The following is a 24,076-nucleotide window of genomic DNA, read 5'->3' on the forward strand; positions in this document are numbered from 1 at the left end:
GTGTGACTGTAGTTGTACCAAAAGTCTGTGAGACAGTATCTACAAATGAGGTTAGTGTATTTATTGATAACTATTCCAGTTTACATCAACTTCAAAGAAGATTTAAAATACATTTCTATTTCTGTCAAAGCTGCTTCTGTTTGTTAGTTATTCCAAGCAGATTCTCAGAGTAGTTAAACCTGAATGATTTTTTTTTTTTTTTTTTGGTAGTAAATTCTCTTTCCTTATTTAAAGATAACAGTTTTCCACCAAACCAGGCTAATGAATAGCAGATTTTGGGGCCTTTTCAGTCAGCCAGTAACTGTCGTTCTTTCATTCCTGCTCTTTCCTTACTTGCTTCTGAGGATATATGTGCCTTTCCTACCCTGGTTCTAGTAACTGTGCCAGTGATCTGTAGGAGACTTCTGGAGAGGAATGCGAGTACTTGCCATTTATCTGGCTACATTCCAGCACCCTATGTGAAATGCATGGCAGAAGCTATGGATCTCTTTTGTGTCTTCTCATGTCGAATTTGGGTCAGTAAGTATTCAGATGCTCCAAGGAGGGCATTTTTAATTTACTGAATGCTGTTCTTGGACTGGAGACTTTAGCGAAATGAGCAGCTGAAGAGGAATAGGAAAGAATAGGAACAGAACTGCAACTGAACAAGTCTGCTTTAGGCATCCTTAGTCGCATCATGATTGAGCCATTCCCACAAAAGTTGGTTGCAGATCTTTCAAATTTTTTTCTTTCCTCAGCTTCTGGCAGCAGTTAAAGTTTCAGTAGTAGCGGGACAACCACAGTGTTTACTCTTTCTCTTTCATTAGGGTATTTTTATGTTCTGTGTAAATCTTCATTTCCAAATACTTGACGAAATAACCAACAGTGTGAGAAACAAATGGGGATTTCTTAGGGTTTTGTTACATAAATTACCTTGATGAATAACATAACTAGGTAAAAATTATAAATATTTTAGACAGATACGCTATATTTAGTGACTAGTTTGGGCTGTACTTGTGCTGGTTTTTGTGTTCTGTTTTGCTGTGAAGATTCAAGTGATCAGATTTTACTGGAGCACTTCTCAGAAAGTAGATTTCAAAGCTATTTGTAAAAGATGCATGTAATTTTAGATATGCATACGCAGGAATGTGCCCTAGTGGTGTTTGCGCACTTATTCGGAAAACAGAAGTTATCTGATCAACCACACTTGCACAATCCTGCTTGAACTTTGATATTTGTGATCAGTCTGTGGAAATTAATAGCATACAGTACTTTATTTACTATGCATTAACACAGTGCAATAAATGTTGTTTTCTCCAAAACTCTAACAGTGCAGTTAAGCTTAATTTTATTCTTAGGTTAAAGTGCTACAACCTCTGGATGCCATTTCTGGTGGCCTTCTGAGGCCTTTTCTGATGCTATACATGGATCACAAATGGAGTTTCTCCTAGACAGGGAGTGACTTTGGGTGACTAGAAAGTAGTCTGTCAAATATGACGAGCTGTCCTATCTGAATCCTCTTGATAGATGTTTGTGCCTTGAATCTGAGGATTTTGACAGTTTTGTTTTGTTTTCTTTCTAGAATGGGCCTTTTCTGAATCTTTATTAGTTTGGGACACTGTTATTGACTCATTTCCTCTTAGTTAAGCTGTTGGTCTTGCATTTCTCCAGTCTTCCTCTCTATTACCAAGTGTAACTGTTCAGCTTTAGTGCAACTTTTAGTTGCCAAAAAGAAATGCTTTTACGTGTGTGTGAAGTGGGGAAGTCAGAGGTTGGCTGGAAATTCCACCTGTGTCCCCTGCCCCGAGAGATGTTTTCCTGTGTATGAACTGCTGGTTTAGGCTGTGAATTAATGCCTCTTGTTGGATTGAGTAGGGGATCTGGAAAGTGTGGTCTTCAAAGTTTGCAGTTAGACTGTGTGTAAATTCTAATTACATTCATGTCCCAAATTGCTTTTTGCATGCAGATTAACATAAACATTTAGATTTTTAACAGCACACTGTCTCACCTATTGCTGTTGGTTTGGTTTTTTTTCCTAAGGCTGCCTATTCCCTTCTTTCTTCTTTAGTATATGGAAACAACTGACAGAAAAACCTACCCACAGTGCCATTTTGTTAGAATGTATCTGACAGAAGAAGGAAAAAAGTGGAGAATGACCCAGTAAAGCTGTGAACTGGGAGATAAAGAAAAAACACTTGAGATGAAAACAGAGCAAGTGAATCAAAGAAATCTTTATAAAGGGGGAGAAAAGGTGTGACAATGAAGCATCTATTTAGAATGAACATTCTATGTCCCCTTTACAGCTTAGCACTTCTTACAGCTTTTCCTTGCCTGGGTCTGTCTGTCTGCATCTCTCTGTTACCCTTTCTACAAAAGCTGCCTGTTCCTGGGCCCAGCTGCCACCAGCTGTCACCCATGTCAGAATCTAGACTCCTCTGTTGAGCATCCATCTGCTAATTAGTTATCCCCAGTGGCAAAATTTTAAAAGACCACAAGCAGCTTTTCCTGAAGAACAGATAAAGCCTGCTGGGGCATCACACTTGCCCCTTCTTAAACAAGCGCGTCTTAATTACCCTTAAATAGACCCTTCTACTCCCCATCTGCTCCCTTTGCATTGTGTTGCCATGGCAGCAGTTAATGCTAGCACAGTACCATGCAATAGGAAACTGTCACAGTTCCAGTATCATTGCTACTGCTTATAGTGAAGAGTATGGTATGGGTGCTACATTTGCCTCTCTTCAGTCCATCAGTAATTCCCCTGTTCTCACATGCTTTCTAAATATATCTGCTAATGGTTCTTCAATCTCTTTTGCTCCTTCTTTTAGAAATGTAGGCTGCATCACATCTGGTCCTGGAATTTTTGGCAGTCTTTGCACAGTCTAATTTCTTCAACTCTTTCTTGGTGTGAGTCTGGTTTCCTTCAGCATTTCTTCTTTCCTCCTTGGTAAATTAGTCTTGGTTTCTGACATCTGCCTTTGTAAGCACTGAGGAAAATAAATTGGTTTTGTTTAGGGATGTCCCTATCTGTCTTTCAGTAAAATACTTAGTTCATTCTTTATAAGTCTGCAGTCATCTTTATTGTTCACTTTTTGTTTATATGCTGGAAACATCACATTATTTACCTTTGCTTCCATAAGTAACTTTCCTTTCAGTGTTGAGTAATTTTTTCACGTTATGGATATTTAAGTCCCTTTCCTGTTCTTCATTTTACCATGTGTAGCTTCTGACCATAAAGCCATAAGGAATGAAAGAATTAACTATCCTTCAACCCTGAGAGTTGGTTATAACTTTATATTTTAGGCATGACTATGGCTAAATGCATTTTACAAGATTAATAAGAAATGTTTGTTTAACCTTATCAGTGCAAGAGCATTTTGGGGCATAGATACAAGTATAGAAATGTTAAAAGACTAAAAAATGAGTCACTCATTTTACATAAAAAGGAACAATCTGGTTGTTAATGTGTATTTTGTAAAACATTTGAGATGTGCAGCAAGATCATATTGTTTACTTTCTTGAGTGATATTTCATGAAAGTGCAGGCAGACACGTCAAGTGGAGAAAACTGCTGAAGGAAAGCAAGCTCCTAATTCTCCAAGTAGAGTGAACATTAAATGTAAGATACCTTAAATTTATTATTACTCTTGGTATTATGGCAAGTAAACCCCTGTACTTCCATTTTTTGCATATGAATGATAATGACAAAAAAAAGGATTTTACCACAAGAACAAACCCATTCACACCATAGAGAAAAGGAGTTTGTGACAGTTAGTAACAAATGTGAAATGTTTGAGGGACTCAGGAGAAAACAAAACCTGTAGAGGGAGAGATTAGTGGGGGTTTTGCTGTGTTTTGTTTGGTTGGTTTGTTTATTTTTTAAAGAAGTAAGATTAATAATTTGATGCTGAATATTAAAAAATGAATTTGTTTCAATTCCAGCAGTTTCATTAACAGCTGTGGAGGTTTCTAAATATAGTAAAAAGTAGTAAGACAATTCATTGCACTTTATCACAGATTCCGTGGAGATGATGGAGAGATAAATGATGGTATTTTTAGTTTTCAGATTACAAAAATGAAATATCACTACTTTGGGCCCTGATAGTTGATGTAGTGTCAAGAATTTTGGAAGCACTGAAGTGTTTCCAAAGTCAAAAGAAGCCATATATGAGCTTTGAGAGTCAAGGAGTCAATAGGTTTTAAAATTGTAAATACATATGTTGAAAAAATACATGCAAAACCAACTTCTTGTAATAATTTTTCACATTTCTATTAATTTTGGCATCTCTGCCTTCTAGAGTGCTAATACAGAAGTGATTACACACAGCGTAATGTAGAAGCAGATTGATAATAGAAGCAAAAGCTATTTTGATATGTGATTCATTTCCTACTGAATTCCTACAGCTATTAGATTAGACTTCCACTGAACTCAGTTGATCCCTGTTTATTTACAGTTTATAAAGCACAATCATTGCCGAAGATTTTAAACTGATGACTTAAAATGTCTTAGCAGACTTACCTGGATCCCAGACTGAGAAAACTTACCTTTATGGTTCAACATTTTAGTTGCTCAGTGTTGCAAAATCTTTGGGTAGAAAAGCTGCACAAATCTATAATAATGCAAACAGAAATAGACCACACTCAGTTGGATGCTATGCTTTCTATTTCTACACCATAAAATAATACAGTTTCAGAGGTGAAACTATATAGTTTGTCTCTAGATATGCAGTGAAACACTGTTCAGAATAGAAAAAAGTTTTTCTGCATTTTGTCATATTTCATTTTTTATTAGGATTTTAATTCAAAAGGATCTGTTTAATCTCTTCATCATTGTCACAGTACTGTTTCATGTTAGGAAAGGAAAAGACTGATATCTATAAATAATATAGGTGTATCTATTCAAAAGTAGAAATGCAAAAGCATTTTGACACTTTTTAAAATATGGGATCTAACGTAGTGTTACATAGAACCAGGCAGTGATTGGTTTTCTACCATACAGTAGATTTTATATAGCCATGAGCAGCAGTCATAATAAATTATCCATATCTATGTTGTAAGATGCTTATTTCTAAATTGTATGTATCTATTTTGTGCTCAGGAAAAGAGACAGTACATCCTAACATCTGAAGAAACATAGTAAGCAACAATCTTTAATTTAGCTTCTCCTAAATGTGTTTGTTTTCAAATGTTTTATGGTTACATATAAATTTTCTACTAAATATGTGACTTTTATTCACTAGAAGCAAAGAATCTTATCTCTTCTGGGGGTGGGGAGCGATAAGCTAAACAGGCTCTGCAAACTCTATCAAAGAAACAAAAAACCAACCACCACCCCAAAAAAAGTTCTTATCTTCTGAACTGGCCAGACTTTAAGCTTGATACAGTCATGCTCTTCAGGGCAGTGCTGTATGTGATCAAATAGAGCCACCTCCAAAAAGGGGAGGGGAAGGAGAAGGATGTCTTTTCTGTTCAAAGACAGTAAGCAATGAAAATTGTCCTCTCAGAGTATTCCACAGCCTTCAACTCCCTGGTTGTGTGTGGCAGTGACATGCGAATCAACTGCTGCCTCTGAATTGCTGCAATAGTAGCTTTATTCAACAGAGGCCCATGAAGATACCAAATCCTTTGAGCTCCTGTAATTTCGGTTCCTAGTATGGCAGGGGAATAGACATGGGCAGCACAGTCAGAAGCAGTCTCTTAGCTTTTTTTAACCTGTGATTTTTCAGGTGTTTCCTCTTTGCTGATTTCCATGGCATTATGTCCTGGTTTCAGCTGGGATAGAGCTAATTGTCTTCCTAGGAGCTGGTACAGTGCTATGTTTTTGAGGTAGGTATGAGAAGAATGTTGATAACACTGATGTTTTCAGCTGTTGCTAAGTAATGTTTAGTCTAAGGTCAAGGATTTTTCAGCTTCTCATGCCCAGTCAGTGAGAAAGCTGGAGCGGCACAAGAAGTTGCGAGGGGACACAGCCAGGGCAGCTGACCCAAAGTGGCCAAGGGGGTATTCCATACCATGTGATGTCATGCCCAGTATATAAACTGGGGGGAGTGGGGGCAGGGGGGTCACCGCTCGGGGACTAACTGGGTGTCGGTCGGCGGGTGGTGAGCAATTGCACTGTGCATCATTTGTACATTCCGATCCTTCTATTATTACTGCTGTCATTTTATTAGTGTTATCATTATCATTCTTAGTTTCTTTTCTATTCTATTAAACTGTTATCTCAACCCACGAGTTTTACTTCTTTTCCCGATTTTTGTCCCCCATCTCACTGGGTGTGGGGGGGAGTGAGTGAGCGGCTGTGTGGTGCTTAGTTGCTGGCTTGGGTTAAACCACAACACATTACAATATTGAAAGCTGGTTAAGAGAAAAAGCAATTCAGTCTTTTGACTTATTTTGATCTCTCTTCAGCTGCTATGTTTGGTCATCAGCATAGCTTGTTTACTAATACTGTTATCATGTTTGGTCCCCTTGAAGAGCAATGTAATTTAAAAGTCAATTTGTTGACATATTTTTATTTCCATTTGAGTTGTAGATGGATTAGTAGATCTCATTTCTTTTAACTTGGCATTTTTTATGAAAATTCAGCCCATCAGAATAATTCAGTGGCTTTATTCTGTTTGAGGAGACCTGCAGTTTACGGTAGTAAAAGTGACCACAGCATAGACATGTTTTTGAATGTACTTCTAAATACAGAGATAAATGTATCATGGAGTTACCCATCTCTCTATTGTTTTGCTGTATGATTTCCAAAAAAAGCTTTATTGTAATATCCACTACTGAAATTTTTAAAAGCTGTAAAGCTATACTGTATCTGCTTGGTTTTTATTTATATTATAATCTGTATTGTCATACATATCAGCATTTTATGTATGTAGGGATTTGCTTTTTAATATAAATGAGTGACAGCTATCAGGAATCAGTAGGAAAATGTTCATGCTGTCTGGCATAGTACTAGAAAAGTTGGAAATACAGGATAGTATATGTTAATCTGCTATATGCGTAAGAACAGCAGTAGAGAATCAGTATTTGCATTTGACTGGAAAACCAAAATATTTGCTTCTTGTTAACAGAGCTTTATTTGCAGTAGGAAAACAGATACTGGTTTTCTCCATTACTTTTTCAGACAGTAGAGAAAACAGCAAAAACCTGACTACTTTTTGCTAGAACGGTCCTTGCATGTAAAAGTAGATACAACAATAAAAAGGACCTGTAGAGAATGTCTCAAGACATTGTATACTTTCTCTAATACTAAAGTGGCAAAAAATTAGAGATCCATAATATAGGCAGTCTATCTGCCCTCCCCCTTTTGTTGTTCCCCTTACCCTGGTAAGTTTTCACTTGTGTATAGACAGAATGGAGGAGCAGAAACTTACTTATGCACAGAGCTAAAGAAATGTCTATGGACATTCACACAGATACAGAAACATGTCTGCAGTGCAGTATACTATAGGGATTGTGTGGGCGGGGAAGGGAGGAGTGAACTCCTGTTAATGCGGCCCAGTGAGCAACTGTGGGTTAGTGTTGCCAGTAGCAAACAGTTCTGCCTCATGTAATCAACATTATAGCCAGTCCCCTCCATTAGGGTTTGTAGAGCAAAACATGTTGGTTAGAGCTTACCTTAGGAAGGTAAGAAAAGCCCCTGTGTTGGACAGGCAACTCCTGGGGTCTAGAGAGTTGGAGTGGTCCTAGTGTCACAGTGGAGAAATGAAAAATCTGCCCACACTGCTGAGTCATGTAGGAAAGGAAGCCTGGGAGGGAGAGCTGGCAATTTGATGCTGCTCTGCAGATCTTAGTCAGTGTAGACCATCCCTCTGCCGATCAGGTCTTTTTTAATGGTCCTCAGCTTTTAATTGAACTGTTCTTCAGAACAGGTAAATAGAAATATCTTGTTATGTAATTTCCCATGTCCTGTCAGTATAGGATTTTCTTCTATCGTAAACAGTATATGCTATAATAACATAAAAATTAAATTCTGTTTCTATCTAGGAAAAGAAAATTATAATTTGATGTGTTTGTTTTATCCATGTATGTAAAGGCAAAGCTGGTGACTATATGTTTTTCATACTCTGATTTGGATAACTGGAGTAAAGCTGCATCTGTATGGTATCACTGGAGCTGGCTAGTTGGGCAGCTTGGAAAGTATTTGTTAAACTTTGTCTTTTGTTTTAGAATGGTGAGGAAACAGTAACTTCAGAAATTTAGATGAGATGAATTGCGTTTGAAATGTTTTTATTTAAAAGTAGAATAAATATTTGCATGAACTAATATAAAGTATTTTGGGGGGTTGATGGAGTTGGGGATGGATACCTCATTCTTTATACAATCAAAACTCATGTGATTTCAGTTTTGTTTGTGCAACAGATGGAAGGAAATGCACCATTATCCAAAGAGAATCTAATTATCCTGTGCTTGTTGAAGAAAAATACTTTGGTTTCAGTGGGATTTGTTTGCCAGGTGAATTGCAGTTTAGAACCTGAGTTAGACATGCCTGTGATCTGAGTGTTTGGGTTTCCTTACTACAGATGCTATAAAATCTCACAAAACCTTATGGATTCAGTTCTGCCACAGATATATGAATGAAGGTCTTAGAAATTTTGAAGTTCATGTATTGATGGATCTCCATAGAGATGTGTGTGCAATTTTTCTTTAAACAGCCAAAACTATAATGAGGTTATATTAGAATCAAATTTGAAAAAACCGCTGTCCACATTGAAGCCTTGCGTCACAAACTGTCTGATACTGAAAATGTTCAGGTACTGTTGATATAATTTAGCAGTTGTGGCTTGCTGACCTTGCTTACCTGACAGAAACCTTCTTCCTTAATGATGAAAGTAAAAGTATTCTGGCGTGATAGCTTTCAGAGAGACCACACAATTGTTCATTAATAAGAATAATTGCACATAGTAGTTAATTGCTATTAATGTTTTGGGAAAGACAGATGCAAAATATCTGTGTATTTGACCTTTACAACCTGCTTCTCTCTAATTATGCTACTGCCAGGAAGGGCTGCTCGCATAGCCTTTTGATGCCTGTCCTTGTCAGCAGAACAACATGAGCTTTTGTTTCCTCAGGGTATTCTGCTGCTGATGTTATGGAAGGTTAATTTATATGGAGTAGCAACATTGCACTGACACTTCCATGGAGGTGAATCTTTCCAGCAATGTGACACTTGCAAAAAGTAACATATTGTTTATATGGAGGACCCTATTAATGCCATTGCTGTGGGAGTATAAATTCAGTATTATGTAGATTTGTTTTAAAGTTACTAGACTACTCACACTTTTTTTAAAATATATTAATTTCTGTTTACTGATTTAGCTGGCTGTTTTGTTTAACTATGGATTGGTTTGTTATATACAAAACTAATTGAGAAAAACGTCTTCTTTCCTAATCTAACCATGTTCTGCTATTGTCCTGGAACATTTTTGAGAATTAGTATTTTATTAGGTAATTTTAAAAAGTTTCAGTTTTTGCTTCCTCAGAGAATATGTTGGAAGGAAAATTAAACTTGTACGGCTGAGGTAGTTGCAAGTTTTAAATCTGGCTTATGTAGTCAAAATTCTATTCAGAAAGCATTTGTTTGAAGTGTCGATGATCACACTGGATATAAACTCTGCTTTTTCCACCTGATTGTAGAGCTGGAGCAGTCATTTTTGAAGCATTTCAAATTGACAACATTTTGAGTGGCATTAAAATAGGTTAGTGCTGTTTGATTTCTTTCTCTTTCAAAATAATAATTTAGGCAGATTTCATGTGCATGGATTTTTTTATTTAGGGAAACACTGGTGTATAGATGGAAATGTAAGTGATAAAAATTAGACAATACAAACTACTATATAAAACAATTTTTTTGTCAGAAGGACTTCTCTTGACTGCCTGGACACATAGTAAAGATTATCTGATTAATTTTGTTGCAGTATTAACTGCAGATCGTTGAAAGATTCTTCTGAGTGCTTGTTTTCATGTAGCAAACTTTGTATGAGGTTCTGTAGTGTACCAGCTGTTACTTCCCCTTGCCCTTTTAATAGAGTATTTGACAAAACTAAACTTGTTCTCTGCTATGAAAATAATTACCAGCAAAGTTTGCTTTGTTAATATTGCTGTTGGAAATGTGTTGCATTACTTGAATACTTCAAGAGGTAGCTTGAATTTTATCTGCAAAAAAGTAAAGCTTCTCTTCTTGTTCCTCTTTTATATAGTAGCAGCCTGTAGGTCACCGATGTTAAGATCGGTATAAAATACACTTTTCAAATGAGTGAATGTGAAAAGTATGTCATATTGTCTATTTTAAGTTTTAAATATACTTAATAGTATAATACAGTATCTTGGATATATGATATGGATGATGTAATTACATAATTTATATTTTATAATATAATGTTATTTTTTACTTGTGTATGTTTATGTATTTGTATATTTGTTGGAAGCCCTGAAAATTTTGATACTTTGTAGTGAGGGTCAACATGCAGAATCTTAACAGAATTTGAGGGAACCAATTTCAGTATGTAAACGTTGCGGGGCCAAAGCGGCGTGTTTGTCACTGATGGAATAGATTGACACAATCAAACACCTTACAGGCCCAAGGTTTCTAGCAGACACACAAAATCTTTTCATTTCAGGAACCTTTGGTGCAAAGGTCTTGAAAGCAAATGGTAAGACTTAGTGTGAATTTGCATAAAGCAGTGGTAACGGATTTGCCTGATACGTGTTCATCCTCACGTGGCAAATGGATGCCAAAGCAGTGCACAGAGTATAAGGCTCCCTTTTGGAAAGGATCCTGTTGCAGTGCAGCTGCAAAACCCTTTTACTTTTTGCTTTGTCAGAATTTCTTCAGCTGTTGCAGTTTCTTCTTAGCAAAGAATGGAAAAATAGAAGCAAATATGCCTGAAACCTGCAAGTTAACTTCTGTGGCTGCTCACTGGGGCGGGGGAGAAGGGGGCGTGGACAACAGAGGAATGGATTATTGTTAGGGCATGAAAAGGGTTTGAAACAGGCTGAAAAGTTTTTTAGATATCACAATTAATTACTGCAGATGTAGATGTAGAAGTGTGTGCTGCCCTGCTAAGAACGGTAGGGAGATGATATAACCAGCAGAACAACTAATAAAATTATCTGTTTGGACTAAGCTTTTCATTTTCAAGTAGGACTGCAAGTTATCCGGTGCTTCATTCTCAAATTATAGCTCAAGTACTCCATGAGCTGTAAGATTCTGTATAGTAGCTTTTGTTTATGCTTCAGGGGAAAAATGCTTTGGTTCCCAAGCTTTCTAGAATTACTCTTTGTTCCTTTTAACCAACTTCAGAAAGGTGTAGATGTTAAAAGTGTTAATTAGAATCAAAACAGCAGAAAATGAATAGATTCCGAAGTATCTAGTTTTGACGAATTTCTACTTAATTAGTGTTTCTGAGCTGAGAGCATGAGGGCTTTATTACTAAATCAGGCCCCCTGTTACACTTCCCTAAAAAATATTAAACTGTAAATTGATACTGCTGTAATACAGCATTACAGAAATAACAAACACATATTATTGTATGTAGAATATGACAGTGCTAAACTCACTGTTGTGTTGCAGTCCTTTAATCTGATCGCACTTGAGGAAATAATCTGTATAGCCATCAGAATTTCCACCTATACAAACTGCCTTTACTGACAGGGAATTTCTTGGAGGTATTGAATGGAATACTTACTATGAGATATTAGAGGAGATTTGTTTTGATATAAATAGATCTTTCCCTGTATCTGTCACTCTGTACTCCTGTATACAAACAAGTTTGTGTTTTGCATTCCAGGGTTCTTGAAGCAACTACCAAATCCCTAACTTTATTGTTGTTGTTATTTACTAGACAGTGATACAGAAACTACAACTTCTGGTCTTTAAACAGATATTGTTCTTTGTGATGCAAATCCTACTGGAAACACATCGTGCCCCTTTCTGTTGTGCGCTGTGCTCTTGTCAACAGCTTTCAGATAATTATTTTGAAGATATGGCTTGCTGACTCTTGGTTGAAGCTAATTGCTACTCTAACAATAAATAAAATAGAGCAGGAGAGAGGCATAATTTTTTCTTGTAAATTAAAAACAGTAGCATTTATTATAATCTCAAATAGCATAATTTTTGAAGTTCTAGTTAGGTTTTTCCATAGAAAATTTTTACGAAGAAATATAGAAATGAAGATAAAACCGAACAACTAGTAAAAAATTAATGAAATTACAAGATCTATTCGAATGAAAATAAGTTAATAGGACCATAACATGGTCAATAAAATCACATAGACCAAGTTTAATTTTAGAAGTTTTAATCTGAAATATTTAGCTTTGAAATTAGAAATAGTTGCATGTATTTTAATATTTATACCAAGGTTTCAGCTTTCTCTTAAAAAGTTAAATAGCCTCATTAGACCTAGTCAAAAGGAATTTTATCTGGAGGAAATGTAATTTAATTTAATAATGACTGGAATGGTTTTATATATTTTAGGATAAAACAGAATATAATTTATGGTTCTTAACATAAAAGCATTAAAATCTTTAACCTGATGCTGTGCCACACAGCAGGAAATATTTCTGCCTGTTTAAACATTGCTTTAGACCTAGAGAAAATATTTTTGTTCAAACCTTTATTTTAATTTAGGCAAAGGACATGGAATGCTGAATTAAACAGATCTGAAATGCCAACACTTTTTCATTACCGGTCTTTTCTTGGCAAGTGTTGAGAAATAATTCTGAAAGTGATATAATTGAATCACGAAACAAAAGAATGTCTACTGTGAGGCAAATAATAGGAAGCTAAATTTTGTTGTTTCTTGTGTACCTGCAAACCATGAGTCAACAGTGTTTGTTTGCCATTTCTGTGTAGTAAGTTTTTTTAAAGGCTCATTTTAAAATTATGTGTGAGTTATCTATTTAATTCTATAATCTGTAATTAAATGAAGTCTGAGTTTTATCTTCTGATATTTCTGTGTTGTATACTTTATAGCTGAATAAATTACAAGGGCAGAAGGGATCAGTAAAATCATGTACTATGACCTCTTAAAATAACAGCCCAAACAACCTTGATCGCGAACTGCAAAACTTCCTTTGGGGTTGTGGCATATAGTCCAAAATTTTTTTTTAATATTTAAAAAAAATGCTATCTGGTATTGCCTTTGTGATGAACACTCCATCCTACTCATAGATACAGTATTCCAATGGTTAATAAATCTTTCTAAAAATCAATACCTTAGTTTAAAAGTGTGTAGTTTGGGCTTCCCAGTATTACTAGCTACTTATGCTTCTTTTTACTTAGTTGAAGAGCTGCACTTTGTTTTTTGTTCATGGTAGGACCTTGTGTTGGCCAGGCATTTGAGGTAGAGCTGCCTAGGCATTCTACTACAGTGAATTGGGTAGGGAAGATCAATGTGCTTTTAAAGCCAGTTTTTCTTGGAATATAAACTATAATACTTTTATAATGGAACTAGAGAAGAGAGGATAGGAATTTTTAAAGAGTTTTTATATGGATCTTCTCAGAATCCAGGTAGCTTTGTGAAGAATCCTTGCTAGTTTGCTTTCCTCAGTAATTTTCCAAGTGGCAGCACACGGCTCTGTTTCTCTCTGTCAGGTTCCTATCATGGTTTCTTCTGTCCTCTGTGCAACCTGGCTGCTACTGCCTGCTCTGCCTGCTCCTTGAGCTCTGCTCCATGCAGAGACCCTCTGGCCCACATCTTGCAGTCCCAGGAATTTTCCCTGCCTTGAGTAAGCCCAGTTGCTCAGTAAGAGGAGGCTCATCTGGGACAGACTCCACTTCAGGCTTCACTTAACACAAGTGCTTCTTAATGTACATAGCACCACACTGAACAGAAGTAAGAGACAGTGCCCATCACGTCTTTTAGTCTATGGATTCTGTGATTTAAGAGATATTTTTTTTTTCCATCTTAGATTTATTACAGAAGCAGGCAAAATTCGAGTGTATTTATTCTGAACTCTTTTCCTGGATGAATGATTTGAGAATACAGAAAACAATGGGATCAGATATATTGAAATATAAAAATATCAATGAGATAATTTAGATAATAGTAATAATTTAAATTATCGTAATAATATCAACAACAAAATATAATTACTACTACTTGATTTAATGCGAAGTAATCCTGTATTCTTAAGGTCATATGTTGCTAAATTTTTGAGTTTCTGCAAAGTTTTTGAAGGGACCATTGGGAGAGAGTGTATATACGGACTATTATCTGTTACTTAGTATAACACATCTTAAAACTTCATCATACTTATTATTAGGGGTGTGATTATTTAAGGAAATAGGCAAGAAGAAATGTTAGTCTGAAATAAGATAAGGTATGATTTATAGTGCTTCAGCAACTCACGTAAGTTTTCCATGAGCACACTATTAGCCATAAAAATGTTATTTACCTCTTGGTGAAATGAGATGAGCTGCTTGTCTGCATTGCGGGGAAAGAGAATGCACATGTGTTTGTTGTGGAGAAGCTGACTTCACAGAAAAGTCAGAAATCTTCATATTAAATTCAGTGTCTGGCTGATCCAACAGGTAGCTTGTGTCTGTACCCCAGATAATCTTGCATTAACTTAGTACTGGCACAGTTGCTGATCTCACCACTTCGTAATGCTTGGTGCTCATAAATTTTCAGTTTTGCTTCTGCTTGTGTCCTTCTGCATCTCTGTCAGGGAAACTATAAATTCTGTAGAATAAATGATAATAAATGTTACTACGTGTAGACCACGTCAGCTAAAGCTTTGTGAGCAAAATACCATGCTGCAAGTTTTTAATCTACTTATGCAGTAGTTTACAGAGACACACATATTTGCCTCTGGCTAGTCTTGCTGCTTCACAAATCATAAATGTGTGTATTAAAATGTATATATTTTAAACCACATTAAATATGCATACATATTTAATGTGGTTGGAAAAAGTCTGTAGTATCTAATGTCAAACTACAGTGTCTCAAAAACCTTGCTTTCTACAAAATATTTCAATAATGTAAAAAAAAAAAAAAGTTTATTCAAGGATGACTTTATGACCTTTCAGAGAACTACAGGACAGGAATTAACAGGAAAAAACCACATAGACGCAGTATTACAAGTGCAGAGGATTGGCAGGTTTGCAGAAGCAAACTTAATGTGTCAATTCCTGATTTTTCCCAAAGTGCACTACACAGTAGTGTTGAGTAATATTTCATCAGCACAGAAGGTAACATTTTCTAAGTGTTAGTGTCTTTACTATCAAACCACTGAAAACCATAAGGGGAAGTAGCAATTGAAATGCCAGCAATGAAAATAAAGTCTTGGTTTGTATAGATCTCCAAAAAGAAAGTATGAGGAATGAAATAAAAGCTTGCTTTCACAAATATGGTTTCATCTGATACAATATTTACATCACTTTTGGAGGACTTTAATTACTTTGCATATAGAGACTTTTTCCTTCTTGTAGTAGTAAGTAATTCTTCAAACAATATTTAATGGGTGCTGCTCTTTTTTACTGTGTTCCTGATTTATTCATATGCAGGAGTTATTTTGCTTTACACATTTGCCTATTTTCTTCCATATAGGAGGCATAAAGGTATGTGCACCCCCTTGGTACTGAAAATGTAGGGATGCAACATATTTGATGTAATTGCTTATGGCTAAAGTTTTCAGTGAGTCAGCTTTCACACAGTTGTGTTTGATGTGAAGTTGTGTCTTTTTTTGACATTCAGTTCAAAATGAAAGCACAAACTGCTCCTGGGAAGACGGCTCATTCTGGAATGGGTTATTCATCCTTGAAACTTTTTCTTCAAACACTTTAAGGGGCTTTGTAACAGAAAAAATGCTCTATATGTGCCTTAGTCAACAAAACAGATGGGTGTTTGCCTATAAGAAGCGGTGCAGTAAGATTCAACACATTGCCAGAAGAAACTTTTGAAGCTCACCGAACTCAAGCTCACAAGGCTGCACCTGGAGAAATCTGAAGGAGCTCTTGATTTATGTATTCTGGTACATAAATTCTTGATGCATACATTTTGCAAATTAGTTAATACAGTCAGGTGCACGAAGGTACTTATGAAGTTATATGGTCTCCAAGTTCTCACTTCACACCTATGGAAAAGGCATTCAGTTGAAGTAGCTTGCCTGAGGCCAAACAGCTGGTCATTAGCAGAGCCAGAGTTAGGAGACAAACCTGCTACCCTGTGATACCTGTTTGTTCCTCTGGTGTTATTTCCTTCCAGTGCTGCTTTGTACTTGAGTGTTGCTGTATCAAATATATGTGTGCTAGGTATCCTGTGTATGACTTACTGCTAGTGGGGTAAATGCTACAGAGGAGGACTTAAAAGTTAAATTATGATAAATGCTGTATGACAGAGAAATTAAATACTTAGCATTCAGTAATACACATAAAATGCTGGGTGTTATTAGGAAAGAAATACAGAACAAGCCATAATATCTTGTTATGTATGTCACAGTTTAAACCCGCGTATTGAATGCTGTGTGTAGTTCCAGTTACCTCATTGGAAAAGCGTAAGGGAAAGGTGACAGGAATAGTGATAGGTATGATGACTCTTTGTCTTGAATAAGACAGATCCAATTTTACAAGAGGCATTACTGGCCTGGAAGAGGTCAATAGGGCATAATTATTTTTTGTAGCAAAAGGTGGCAACAAATGAAATGGCAAGTTTTGTAACAAAGGAAGTATTTTTTGAGATGGCTCATAATGAGATCATGGAATCTGTTGTAAGGAAGCTAGTTGTCCTGGTTTTGGCTGGGATAGAGTTATTTTTCTTCCTAGTAGCTGGTATAGTGTTATGTTTTGGATTCAATATGAGAAGAATGTTGGTAACACACTCATGTTTTCAGTTGTTGCTAAAGTAGTGTTTAGACTAAGTCAAGGATTTTTTAGCTTCTCATGCCCAGCCAGCAAGAAGGCTGGAGGGGCACAAGCAGTTGGGAGGGGACACAGCCAGGACAGCTGACCCAAACTGGCCAAAGGGATATTCCATACCATGTGATGTCATGCCCAGTATATAAACCAGGGGGGAGTTGGGGGTGTGGGGGTGGGTTGCTGCTCGGATACTAACTGGGCATCGGTCAGTGAGTGGTGAGCAACTGCATTGTACATCACTTGTTTTGTATATTCCAATCCTTTTATTACTATTATTGTCATTTTATTATTGTTGTTATCATTATTATTTTCTTCCTTTTTGTCCTATTAAACTGTTCTTACCTCAACCCACGAGTTTTACTTTTTTTCCCCAATTCTCTCCTCCATCCCACCGGGTAGGGGTGAAATGAGTGAGTGGCTGCGTGGTGCTGAGTTGCTGGCTGCAGTTAAACCATGACACTCATTTAACCATTTTTTATCTAAACTTCATGCCTACAGTTTTGAAGCATCACTTCAGGCACTGGTTATGAGGAAAACATTACTCTACCCACATAGGAGTTAGCACTTCCAAAGTGCACGCTAACTTGTTACATCCCTAGCTGAAAGATTTAGATGTGCTCCTCTCTCTCTCTCTTGGCATCAATGAATTTTGGACCATGTCAAGTCCTTGTATGAGACCACTGGGTAGATACTAATCCAGTGTGCAGTGTTAACTGTGCTGGGTCTTAATGTGTATCAGTATTGTTATTGACAAATGCTTTCTTCCTTGACACCCACAGAAAATTGTCATTTGAGATGCTATTCAGGTTTTTATCTAGCACAATCTTTACAGAGAGCTGTGGGGATTAGGCTTCTGTTGGTGAAATTGTCCTGTGATTGACTTCACTTGGAGGGCTCTGATGATCATCTCTGGGTAATTCATGGTAATAGAGGAGGGTAGTATTTAGAATTATCCAGAAAGTGAATATTAATAACATGGAGAAGAAACCAGAGTTACTTACCAGTAGTTAAGAGTTCAGGAAGAGTTTTCTGTATGTATTCACCCTCTACCTCCATTGTTTTGTAGTTTGGACTTCTTTGATTTCTTGCTTGAAAGGAAACAATATAGTATGGTCTTTGTGCAAATATGGAACAAAGAAGAAGGGCCAGTTAATGAACTGGAATATAGATATTCATTAGGCACAAAATTTTTGGCCTTGAATGGTTGTAATACGTGATTACACACTGTATGAGTATGCAAATGCCACATATTGGTCATAATCTTAGGTTTTTTAAGAATTTCGCTCCTTCAGTCTTAATTATGTATTACATGTCAGATGCATACTCCACACTTTCAGTGACTTATTTGATCTTAAAATGAAAGCTTTGACCAGTTTCGTATTTGGCAAATTTATTTCTAAAATTTGTGAGCAGAATTTTTGGTATATTAGCAATATTAATTGAGAAGATTACATAGCAATGTAGAGGAATGTGTTGGCACTTACATAATGCTTTGATATACTTACAGTTAGCATGGACATTTTTGGAGTATTTCCTGGTTATAGAAATTTAATAATGGCTGTTAGTTTTTCTTAAGATTATAATATGATGCATTTAATTGAATATTTAACTGATGGTTACATTCAGACATCGTGAGGGCTGTATCTTTGCGAGTATTAATTTTGCAGTTGGGAGTCCTTAGGTTTTTGTTTTACTAGCAGTTTTAACTTTTTTTTTTTTTTTTAAGAATGTGGATGATACTGAATTATCATTGTAATGGAATTTGAAGTTCTCCAGTTATTAAATTTTTCTCCTTTTGTGTAAGAAACGCTGTCTTCTCAAACTTACTTCTTTAGAGTAGTACTAGCATACTATGGCTTCTCCAGCATGTTTTTTGCTTTGATGTACAACTTCAATGAATTTTACTTTTTGGTAGAAAGCTGTGCGTTGGCAGAAAATCTAAAATGTTAATGTCTTCTGTTGCAAGTCACAAACTGCAGTGTATACTAGAGTTGGTTGTTCTTTTATTTCTCCCCTTTTTCCGTCCTAACACTTCAAGAAACAAATTGTGAAAGACACAGTAAAAGTAAGGGCAAAAAGGTGGTTTAAGCCAACTATCTCAAGGATTAAAGATTGCACTTTTGCAGGTAATACAGTTTTAACTGTGCCTTTGGGAAATAAGATGAAAGGAATTCTAAAGCTTATGGTAAAAACAAAAGAGAATAAATTACTTGAGGTCCATTGTGGAGAAAAAAAGCAACATTAAGAGACAAAAATGAAAGTGATGAAAAAGGATGGAGGGAGAGAATATATCAGGTTCTCTAAATCCCTTTGATTTTTTTGGTAGCATCCATAAAATTAAGATGATCTACTTTGGGACATTCTGAAGGCAGGTGTATGGTTGTATCTACATTTAAGAAATGTGCAGAAAAAAACTTCACAAATAATCTCACTGAGAATACTAATAATTTTCTAAAAGGTGCTCATTTTCAGATTTCTATAGTCATACTGCCTGCTATTCTTAAAAGTTGCCTTAAAAATGAGCTATATTTTGAACACAATAAAATGCCAAAATGTGTTGATCTGTAACCATACATGTTTTTGTACAGTATCACTATTTGAGTAGAAACTTTATTACAGCCAAAAATGTTACATTATGAGAAATAATAAGGAATCTCAAAGTTTTCATAGGAGACAGGAACATCTGAGAGCTGCCATTGTGTGTGTATTCACAGTGCAAGAAGACATTTGTATTGAAAAGGTTCATTATCCTTTGTTATAAGTTTGGACAAAGGTCCAGGAGCTGACTGTGGTGAATAATTAGAAGTAATTTATTAAGCAAGTGGTAAATAGGCAAAACAGCGCTGGGCGGCCGGGGAGCCACTGCTCTACCAACGGCTCGCAACCCCCCTTCCCGTAGCCACAGTTCTTATAGTCCTCTATTTCCGGTATATGTGTCATTTTCGGTATACGTATCTTCTTTAGTGTACTCCGCATCTGCGCCGATCTGTTGCTAGGGGGGTCTTTTTCTGCCTTCTGGCTTCCTTGGTGTACTCCGCATCTGCGCCGATCTGTTGCTAGGGGGGTCTTTTTCTGCCTCCTGGTGATTGCTGGGATGAAGGCCCCCAAGTCTTCCTCCTGCGACTGCCCTGTGCCACTCACTTGACACATGCGTGTTTTATTACCTTTTATAGGCCCCAAGTCTTCCTCCTGTGACCACCCTGGGCCCCTCACTTGACACATACATGTTTTATTACCTTTTGTGTAAACACAAGGCTTGCACAAACATTGTTTACATTACTAGTTATCTGTAGCTAATGCAAGACCTCCTCCTTCCTGTTTTAAGGCCGACATCTGGTTTTTCTACTAACATAAGCAAGATTTGATTAACAAACGCTTATCTATTATCACATCCTTCACCTTTTTCAATTGTCCCATGTTATGACAAAAACAATTCTCAGGCAAAGAAGTAGAAGCTTTAAACCACAGTTACAGGTAAGAGAAGCTTATGATACATTAAAAGAAATTTGCAGACATGCTCCAATCAAAGCATTATTCATTTTTACAGAAATTTAGTTCTGCACAGATATGAAAGTGTAGATTTAGGGCTGCCAACCTCTCTTTGCCCTAGAATATTCAGACTTTCCACATCCCAGATCTTGTGGATTGCTGTGTATAAACCTATGTTCCAGTATTTTTCTAAAGAAACAGCTTTTATAAAGTCTCTTTCATTGTCTGCTGTTCCTCCCTAGTAATGTTGGAACAAACAGAACAATTTCAACCAAATCTGACAGAAGAATATAGGTTTTAGAGAGAGAAAAATCCTTGAAGTATAGATAATATTGGTAACTGAGTAGAGGATATAACCAGAATGAGTGTTCCCACTAAGGGAAAGACTAACATGACTATTTGGTCGGCTAACTGATCTGCCAAGCACACTCACGTTGGTCAGACAGCACATGCAGTTTGCAGCTAGTCACAGACCTGTGGTGTTTCTTGTTATGGTGGCAGATAGCTGGACAATGGAAAGATAGAAGGGAAAGGAACTTGGGACTCTTTGAGAGGTGATAAGAAAACATAGGAGAATGCAGTGTGAATAAGAAATGTGGTTGAAACAAAACATCATAGGAAACCAGGCTTCATTTGTTACAGTACTCATAGAATAACTGGTTTATTTTTAGGACTGTTTTTCCATATTGTTCTTCAGAAGTTAAGGTTTCTTACAAATACAATTTTAAGTATAGCTGTAGCGATCATCACGAAAAAGTTTTTGACCATGACTGAACGTTTTAATATTAACTGTTTTTAAAGAGACATTTTACTTTCCTTTTAACCACCAGTCATAAGGTCACTGATGAGAATAGAGAAGGTACCATAAATGTCTTATGTTAGCTTTTTTAGACTCTATGGTGAACTTCTGGCAACATACAATTGCAAGCCATTTTTAGTCTCTTCTACCCAAAATCCAAGTGTAGTCTAGGTGGGTAGAAGTTCTTTTGTCATTGCAGCAGTTTTAAGACACCATAATGCCTTTTAATCAAGCTCAGTTATGATGCAAGGACCGTCTCCCACAAAGATCATATTCCATCTTTCTGCTTTTTGAGCACTTAAGTAGTTGCTCAAATAAGAATAAAGTTGGCATAAATTACTTTTGTCATGGAAGTATTAGAGCTTCTGCAATATTTTTCTGGTATATAATTACAGGCGGATGGGAAGGGAGAAGAAAGAAAATTAGAACAGTATATGGTTCTGAAATGCAATTTTTTTTTTTTTTTTTCCCCCGGATATCTCTCTTTATTGAGTTGTCAGTAAAAATATTTTCTTGAGTCTAGGACAATAAGAAACTAATAAGGAAAACAAAATTAATTTCTATGGTGATGTACAAATGGATTACCTCACATACTACTCTGTCTAGAAAGTATGGTGGGGAACTACCCTATCTTATAGATGACTTTTAAATTAACACTTCATATCTCGGAAGCATCCAGACACCAGTGTAGATGCAGGTTTCATACAGCTTCAGACTGTCGGGCAATATGGTGGCTTTTAAATGTTCTCTCTCCATATTCAAATGTGCATTTCATAGAATTGATCAGTTAAAAATATGTCCTTATCATATCTCTGTGAGGGTTTTTGGTATTAAAGTACCAAGTTCATTTCTGTTGTTGAAAAGGCATGAATGACCAGTATTGGAATAATTAAGGTACCAAGAAGAGAGTTGTTTATTTGTATTTTTGTTCTATAAAATGCAAATGCAATGCATATTCATAGTTGTACTTTAGATCTTTTTGTGGGGTGTTTCTCCATTCTTGCCTAACTGCCTAACTTCTTCAGTATTGCTGCTGGAAATTCCTCCTCCCTGAAAGAGATTGCACTGTGAAAGTATTGAATAGTGTCCTAAAGCATAATATAATCCTCAGTGTTTGTTCTCTTGCAGTATGATTAACAACCATTTTGACACTAATTTAATCTGTGTATTAGTGTCAAATGAGTGAGTGAGTTTTAGGGAATATAGCTGTTTATAGTTTTTCATATTTTATTGCTCAGACTATGGTGACTGAAAAATATGAGGCAGAATTGTGACAGTGATAGGAGAAATGTTCCTCTGATGGTATATGCAGTCTGTAAAATAACTATATTTACATATTTTCATAGTATTTATTAAATACACATGCATTCTTAGATTTGTGTCCTCTTAAGAGAGAACGTTGCAGAAAATTCTGCTGTGACATGACTAGAAAGCGATGTTTGCAGAAGTTCTTTCCTCATTTTTAGTATAGTCCAGTGAATACATTTTCCAAATTACACTTTAAATATTTTTTAATCAGTTATCAAAAATAGCATTGTGTCAGAAACATGAAAAACGAATAACAATGATCGGAGTAGGAAAGATAAGTGGTAATTGCACTGTATTTTCAAACATTTTCAGTATATCCAGGCCTCTTTAGTCTTAATGATTTCCATGGTACTCTTTATTTATTTTTAGAGGCATGTTTACAAATTTTACTAAAGATAGGACTACAAATAACTTCCTTTGTAATGGAAAGATAACATAACTTGTTAAAGTTAGGGCTTAAATAATTTTTTTTTTTTTTCAGTATGGAAGGTCCCTTATTACAGGCCATCCCTTGTAAAGGCATGGTGAGAACTGAATTTTCATTCTGTGCAGATGTGTACGGTGTGGCCTCTTATTAAGTGTGCATGTTGGGACTGCAATGATTAGAACTCATTCTTGATATGCTCTGCATATTTATACTTAAAACAGTTTTCAGAAATGTGTAATTCAATTAAAACCAATTTCTGGAATATTTGAGTGGGTTAATTCCTTGCCAAATTTCAGTTTGCTTTCTTTAGCTAATGCCTATCCTACAGTATCCCTTAGTATTTTGCAAAATCTTTTGCATCAGTTTGATGTTGCAGAAATAATCAAGGCTCATCAGAGCATTTGTGATAATTAAACCTTTTTCTTTTGATTGGGATCATCCTTTCTCGTAATCCTTGTTTGCTGGAGAGGTCAGGTCAAAAGAGAATTTACAGAGGAATGCATATGTTCATTACAGTCAAATTGATAGCGCTAGGCCAGAGGCTGCTAATTGCCTGCTTCTTAGAATCCCAGAATGTAGTATTTCTATTCGTAGACTCATGCATGGCAAGTGCTCTTTCTTACAGTCATCCATTTCAAGTAATTGAGAAGCAGAGGTTATCCTGAATACCCAATGTATGGTTCCCTTTTTCTAAGGACACAGAAATGACTGAAAGGCAAAGTTTCCCCTGTTCTTTGTTTCAAAAGTAATTCACCTTTGAATAAATTAGATATTCATTCTACTAAAGAACATAAAAAGTCCTCTGCAATCCTGCGTGTCTTTTCTTTTATTTATGCTTTGTTCAGTGATCTGATCAGTCAGATGAAGACCTGCTGTGGTTTAATCCCAGCCAGCAACTAAGCACCACGCAGCCACTCGTTCGCTCCTCCCCCCAGCCCCGGTGGGATGGGGAGGAGAATCGAAAACACGTAAAACTGGTGGGTTGAGATAAGAACACTTTAATAGGGAAAGTGAACGCCACGCACGCAAGCAAAGCAAAACAAAACAAGGAATTCATTCACCACTTCCCATGGGCAGGCAGGTGTTCAGCCATCCCCAGGAAAGCAGGGCTCCATCACACGTAACGGTTACTTGGGAAGACAAACGCCATCACTCCAAGCGTCCCCACTTCCTCCTTCTTCACCCGGTTTATATGCTGAACATGATGTCCTGTGGTCTGG

At 36.4% G+C, this 24,076-nt stretch overlaps 1 protein-coding gene and 1 long non-coding RNA gene across 7 annotated transcripts in view; one reads left to right on the forward strand and one right to left on the reverse strand.

Moving 5' to 3' along the window:
* The window catches only part of ENTREP2 (endosomal transmembrane epsin interactor 2), a 178,781-nt gene that overhangs the window by 74,480 nt on the left and 80,225 nt on the right, over positions 1-24,076 (forward strand). The window lies entirely within an intron of this gene.
* LOC128150815 (uncharacterized) lies at positions 2,277-7,683 on the reverse strand. The gene is made up of 3 exons (XR_008238196.1): positions 7,593-7,683; positions 4,521-4,585; positions 2,277-2,963 (listed from the first exon to the last, which is right to left on the reverse strand). It is a non-coding gene; the product is annotated as an uncharacterized LOC128150815 (long non-coding RNA).

This window comes from Harpia harpyja, chromosome 14 (genome assembly GCF_026419915.1).
Source record: "Harpia harpyja isolate bHarHar1 chromosome 14, bHarHar1 primary haplotype, whole genome shotgun sequence".
Classification (NCBI taxonomy): Eukaryota; Metazoa; Chordata; class Aves; order Accipitriformes; family Accipitridae; genus Harpia; species Harpia harpyja.